Source organism: Strix aluco, chromosome 5 (genome assembly GCF_031877795.1).
Source record: "Strix aluco isolate bStrAlu1 chromosome 5, bStrAlu1.hap1, whole genome shotgun sequence".
NCBI lineage: Eukaryota > Metazoa > Chordata > Aves > Strigiformes > Strigidae > Strix > Strix aluco.
In genome coordinates this window covers 29874111-29880110 of record NC_133935.1, presented here as the reverse complement: position 1 = coordinate 29880110, position 6000 = coordinate 29874111, and the positions used below count along the sequence as shown (strand labels likewise).

The 6000-nt window shown below is 44.1% G+C and overlaps 1 protein-coding gene across 1 annotated transcript in view; it reads left to right on the top strand.

Annotated features, from left to right (window-relative positions):
- Positions 1 to 492: 492 nt before the first annotated feature.
- Positions 493 to 6000, top strand: part of MYH9 (myosin heavy chain 9) — a 74228-nt gene continuing 68720 nt past the window's right edge. Inside the window, exon 1 of the mRNA XM_074826538.1 lies at positions 493 to 649. The gene's annotated coding sequence lies outside the window, so the exon portion shown is untranslated. The remainder of the gene's footprint in view (positions 650 to 6000) is intronic.

Sequence of the window (6000 nt, the reverse complement as noted above, 5' to 3'; positions counted from 1 at the left end):
GCTGGCACGGGCCGCCGGTGCCCGCTCGGCACGGGGCATTGTGGGCGCGGGCTGGCACGGCCTGGCGCGGGGGGTTGTGGGAGCGGCTTGGCACAGCTCGTCCGGAGCGGAAGGGAGCGGGGGAGGAGACGACCGGTGGGACCTCGGCCCGGCCCCGTGGCCGGCGGGGGGGAAGCTGCGGGGGGAGGCTGCGGAGCGCCGCCCGCCCCTCCCGAGCCCCTCCGCGGCCGCCGCTGCTGGCCCGCCCGAGCGGCCGCGGAGCTGGGTTGGCCCGCCGAGGGGCGGGGCCCCGCGCGCGCGCTCGGGCGTTGCTAACGGCGGAGGGCGCGAGGCACCGCCCCCTTCCCGCTTCCTCAGCGGCTCGCCTCCGCCCTGCGGCCGGCTCCTATTGGCGGCGGCGGCCGTCAGCTCGCCGCAGCCGGCGCCGCCATTGGCTGGCTGTGCTGCGCAGGGGGTGGGGCGGTGGGGGCGGGCTGGCGGCGTTGCTGGGCCGCGGCGGCTCCACCCGGCTGGGCGCCTCGGAGTGCCGGTGAGCGGGAGGCGGTCGTGGTGCCTGCGGGAGGAGCTGGCAGCGTGAGGACGCCACTCTCTCGCCGCGAGGAACGCAGCCGCTGTGGCGTTTCCCTTCCTCCGCCGTAGCTGGGCTCAGGTGAAGCTGGTCGGGTGGGGCGGTGGGCGCGGGTGGCCCCGGTTTGTACCCCCTGGCACCGCGCTTCCCTCCCGCGCGGGGTTCGCGCCTCTTTGTTGGGCCGGGAGAGGGGGTACTGCTCTCTCCTGCTTTCCCCGCGGAGCCGGGCGGTAGGCAGCCGACCTGCTGTGTCTGGGGTGCCCCCCGCCCCCCTACCTCCCCCCTCTCTTTCGGGGGCGTGTGTGCCACCGCACGGCTGCGTTACTGCCCAGGGAGTTGCCTCTCTTCTCCCTCCACGCCCTGCTAACTGGCCTTCTCGGAGGTGGGGTTGCGTTATTCGCGCTCTTTTTCACCGGACCGTGCTCTCTCCCCTCCCTCTGGTGCGTCTCCCCCCTTTCTCCCCCCGCGTTTAAGTGTCCGTCCTTTAGAAGTAACGGGTAGGGGAAAATAGGACCGTTTGGCAGCTGTCAGGGCTGTAGCCTGAGTCACAGGCTGACAATCCTCCTGCAGACATTGCAATGGGCTTGGCTTCCGCCCTCAGATCTCGACTTCCTCGTTCGGTTTGGTCTGTACAGTGAAGCCAGGAGAGAGGGAGGAGGGAGTGACAGGGCAAGATGAAGCTTGCACTAAAAACTCTTGCAGATAGCTTGTGCTTTCAGGCATCACCTCCAACCAAGTAGGAAAAGTTCTCCGGCTTCTAGTGATATCGGTACCAACCTGTCTCCAGTAGGTGTGGAAAGCAACAAGGTTTCATAGCCCCCGAGGGTGGTGTGTACCCAGTGGGTTTAATTAGGATTGCTCCTGATTTTGCCTAACACAGGGTGAAATTAATTTTAAAGCAGTAGGATGCTTCTGGTAATAAACTGGAGTTTTGCAGAAGTAAACTGTATTGGTTGGGAAGCTCTTCATGCAGTGACTGTTGAATTCCTTTTTTCTTTTTTTCTCCTTACGGTTCCTTTCCTTCCTCCTTTTTTTTTTTTTTTTTCTCTTGAAACACTGCTTGTGCTCGTCATCTTTTTTCTTCCATAGGCTTTTCTTCCATATCCTATGTCTGTCATGGTGTCCTGAGCTGCACTCCATTCGAGCACACTAAGAACCTAAGCTTTTTTCTAAGTGAGCAGGTCTGTCCTAAACAGAGTAATTTCTTAGGTAATGCATAAGAAATTTATGCTTCAAACTTGAAGAGATATTGTAGTAAATGGACTTTGGCCCTCAAACTATGATTTCTCTGCTTCTGTCCTACATTATAAAGAAATATAAGTTAATTTGCATGGAGGCTGTTGAACTATGGCTCGAAAGATTAAATTACACATCCTTAACTCTCGTATACATCTCCTGTCCGTAAGGCTAGATATGGTAAAGTTTTAACTCCAAAGTAACAGCGCTCTAATCGGTTACTGCTTGTGTAAAGATGCTTTTGAAATTAGTCACTAGGTAGCAATGTGACTAAGTTCACTTATCCATGGCATTCCAGTAAAAATGGCAAATCGTGGTGCAGATATGTATTGACTCATAGATGCACTGTCTGCAACTGTAGTGCTCTCTCCCAAAGTTTAAATGAGATAAGCACTTATTTTTGTTAACTAGAAAGTTGTAATGAGGGGGAAGCAATTGATAAATGTAAGTGGAGTTGCCTTTAGCACGTAAGAGTTTTGAAGTGGTTAATCACCGATTACGCCGAAACCGTATAAACACAAGACTGTGCTGCTGATCTGACCTTGTAAAAATAACTAGAGTGAAATCATGCAGCAGTTCTGTGAAGCTCCATGTCAGGTGGAACTGTTTAAATTGACGTGTTCTCCTTCTTGATAGCTTTGTTTGTTGCACATATTCATAGTGTATGCACTGTCTTTCTGGAGGTAGACAGGCAAAATTTTCACTGATTCTAAGGTAGCAGCAAAATTGCTAGTAGTGAATAGAAACAGGGATCTGAACTTCTCATATTTATTGACGTGGAACCTCAAAGTGAGTATGACCAGCGCCAAGCTGGTGAGTTGTAACTCACCAGCTTTTTTTTGTAATAATGGTATCATCTCTTGGATGCTTGACTTGTAGAGCCAAGATCTGATTTTCAGAGTTCTCCTGAGAAGAAACTTTGACTTCAAAGTTTGCTCTGCTGGGTAACATTTGGCTATTTCTGCATAAACAGGAAGACTAATTAGGTTCTGTCTGTCCCAGAAGAATGGGTGTAGAAACTTTTATTGGACTTCGTTTGCATAGATTGTTAGAATATTTCTACAATGGTTCTGGGATTATTTTTTTTCCTTTCAAGTTGCCAGGGTAATATTTTCAGGTGAAGAGAAGAAGAAAGAATGAGCTTTTTTTTTCATTATTTCCTCTACTTGGATTTTGATATGCTTCAAAACATTTTAAGAAGACAAATAGGTTGTGAGAGCTGCACCATAATATTTTAAGTGAATCGGTAGTGAATGAGTAATAATAATAATAAAAAATCACTTGTCCAGTAAAGTTGTAGGAAGAAGAATTTCTCCCTTAGGAGGCTGAAATAATCTGTGTTGTCCAGCACGTTATTTTGGCATTATGAAAAATGTTGGAGAGTGTTCAAACTGTGTGGTGGGTGGTAGCTCTAATACTCATCTTTGAGCTGAAAACTGCAGTGGAGTCAGATGCCACAGGTGCTTAAATCTCTTTGCAACAGTACTGGACACTGCAAATATTTCTACTACAAATGTGGAGACTTACATTTACCATTGCAACAAACTATCTTGAAAATGTGAACCACTGTTATCTTGGCAGGTCTTTAAAATTAATGCACTAAATGTTTATAATAACTAATAATTCACAGGCTAGCCCTCTGTCAGACTATTCACATGCAGGTACGAGGGAGTGTATGTACATCAGCATAGCTACTAAGTATGTGAAAATATAGTTTGGTTGTACTGGGAGATTAAAATAGTCTGTCTGTATCCAAAAAATCAGGTTTTGTTCTGTTAATCTCCAGGATACTGAACAGATGGGGCAGGACGCATGTCAAGGTATTGTGATTTCTGATCTCATTCTGCTGAATCTTCTGCGTCTACCCCCATCCCTAGGCCCATGTCTTGCCCAGATTTATGTCACTTATGAATTTGTGTGACTAGAGTAGGGTGAGATGATAAGTGGACCCCCTGGAGATACAGGAACCCATCAAGTTAATGCAAGGTTTACAGAAAGGGGAAGTCAAAAGTTAAGCTTGTCTTATCCCCCACCCATGTGTAGTACATCTGCTTTCTTGCGTGGTAACTTCAGGTTATTGGGTAACTTACTGAAGCTAACTGATGACTAAAGTGCATTTTAGAGGCTCAGAGTTAGTGTGCACACCTACTAAAAGGTGTCCAAAACTTTAATCCTGAGTGTATAATTTAATACATTATTGTTCGTTTGACTCAATAATGTACTCGGTGCCCTCTAACATCTATTTTTGTCTTTGATTTCTCATATAAATATCTTATTAGTCTTTGTTTTCTTCATTTATAATTGAGGCACAGCTGTTTGCATGTTAAGTAGAGAAATTGTGTGCCTGACGTTAAGTCTTCTGTGGGTTGGAACAAAGCTATAATAGTGTAGGTTTGCCTACAGCAGCATTGTTTTTGCTGGCTATTGCTCTAGCTTAGTGGTGGCTTGGTGACCTTGTACTTTAAATTTCTTTTCAGTTTAAGCATATCGTGGTTCTAATTGAGTTTCCTAGTGTAGAAAGAGATGGAAACTAGCAACCTGATTTAAATAGAGTATGATGAGACAAAAGCACAAATGCAACTTCTGCCCTGGAAGCTAATGCAAATGGGTGTTGTCCAACTAAATTAAATGCATCAGTTTACAAGTTCATCTTAATTATGGTTTATCCGCTTCACTTTTTTCTTTAGCTGCTGTGAGAACTTGTTCCGAGTACTTGAAGTAATAATCTCAACACTGATTCGTCTTGCAATCCTAGGCTGCTGTAGTGACTTAACATCTTCTGACCTCATTCCAAGCCAGTCATGTTCAGCATAATGGACTAGTCCTTATTTTCAGTTAATGGCCCTTTGGCCATTCAGCACAGTACATCTCCTTTCTGAGCATCTTAAAAAGTCTGAAGAAATAGTAGTGTCTACAATTTTCCAGTGATGGAACTGTGATTGATTTCATTGTACAATACTTTTGGAGTTAGTACTGCTAAGTCATGTCCTTTTTAAACATAGCAAACTGGAAACTGTAAAAATGATCTAGCATACTTGTCTACTGCAAATTATTTCTTATAGAAGTATTACAAATGTATTGCTGTTGGATACAGAGAAGTATAGTGAAATATAACTCAGCATACTATGGTTTGACTTCATGACCTCTTTATGAAATTTATGCCTTTATGTTTTGTACACAGGGTTTGGACTCTGCTTGTCTTCATGACTAGAAATTTAAATTTCCCCTAATGCATGTATGCTGATTCTACTGAGAGTAGTAAATAAAACCACATGGATGAGTGATTTCAGTAAACTTAAGATAATTAATATATATTGAGGAAAACTTGGAAATCTGTATCATAAAGTCTCCTTAACTGATGAATACTTCTATTCATCAAGAACTACCATTTTAATGAGTCTTGGCAGGAAATCCATTGTGATATATGCCTCAACACAGAACCAGAGTTCTGATTTGAATGAAAGCAAAGTAGGCGTTCAGACTTGTAAGAAAAGAGGTTTAGAGAAATTTTACAGCTCAACTTTGACAGTCCTGTGTAGTCAGTTGTTTGGTTTTTTTTTTTTTTTTTTTTCCAGTTTAAAATCTGAGATTTAAAGCACGCTCTTGTAATAGTTTACTTCCCTGTTTACTGTTTGTAGTGATGAGAGTACATTCGTCTGTGTTTTTCTTTTAAGGTCAAGACTTCACCAGTTCACTTGAATTTAGGCTCTTTTAATCAACCTTGGAGGTGCAATAGATTTGACTTTGATTAAAGTTGGTTGTGGCTAACAATCCAGCTAGTTTTACTGACATAGAGTTGATTTAAGTGTTCAAGGAATAAAAAATGGAAACCTACAGCAAAATTTCAGTAAAAAATTAATTGCAGTTACTTCTGTCTTTTTTTCTCTAAATGTGACTGACTTAAAACAACTGTTGTATCAGTTCGTAGGTAAATTTTTAGTCAGTAAGCTCTTTTTTGCAGGAACATTGTAGGTCTGCTTACCATTACTGCAAGAGATTCCCAGTCTTGCTGTGCTCAGAATTGATAAAATAAATTATTCTGAAACGTGTGAGTACAAATTAATTTTCATTGATAGTTTTTTTAAATTGGTAGACTATCTTAGGACTTAGGCATTTTTTAACAAATGTAAGAATCTTAAATGTAAGAACTTGGCAACAAATATTGAATGTAAATCCGAAGTCGAACCAATGAACTG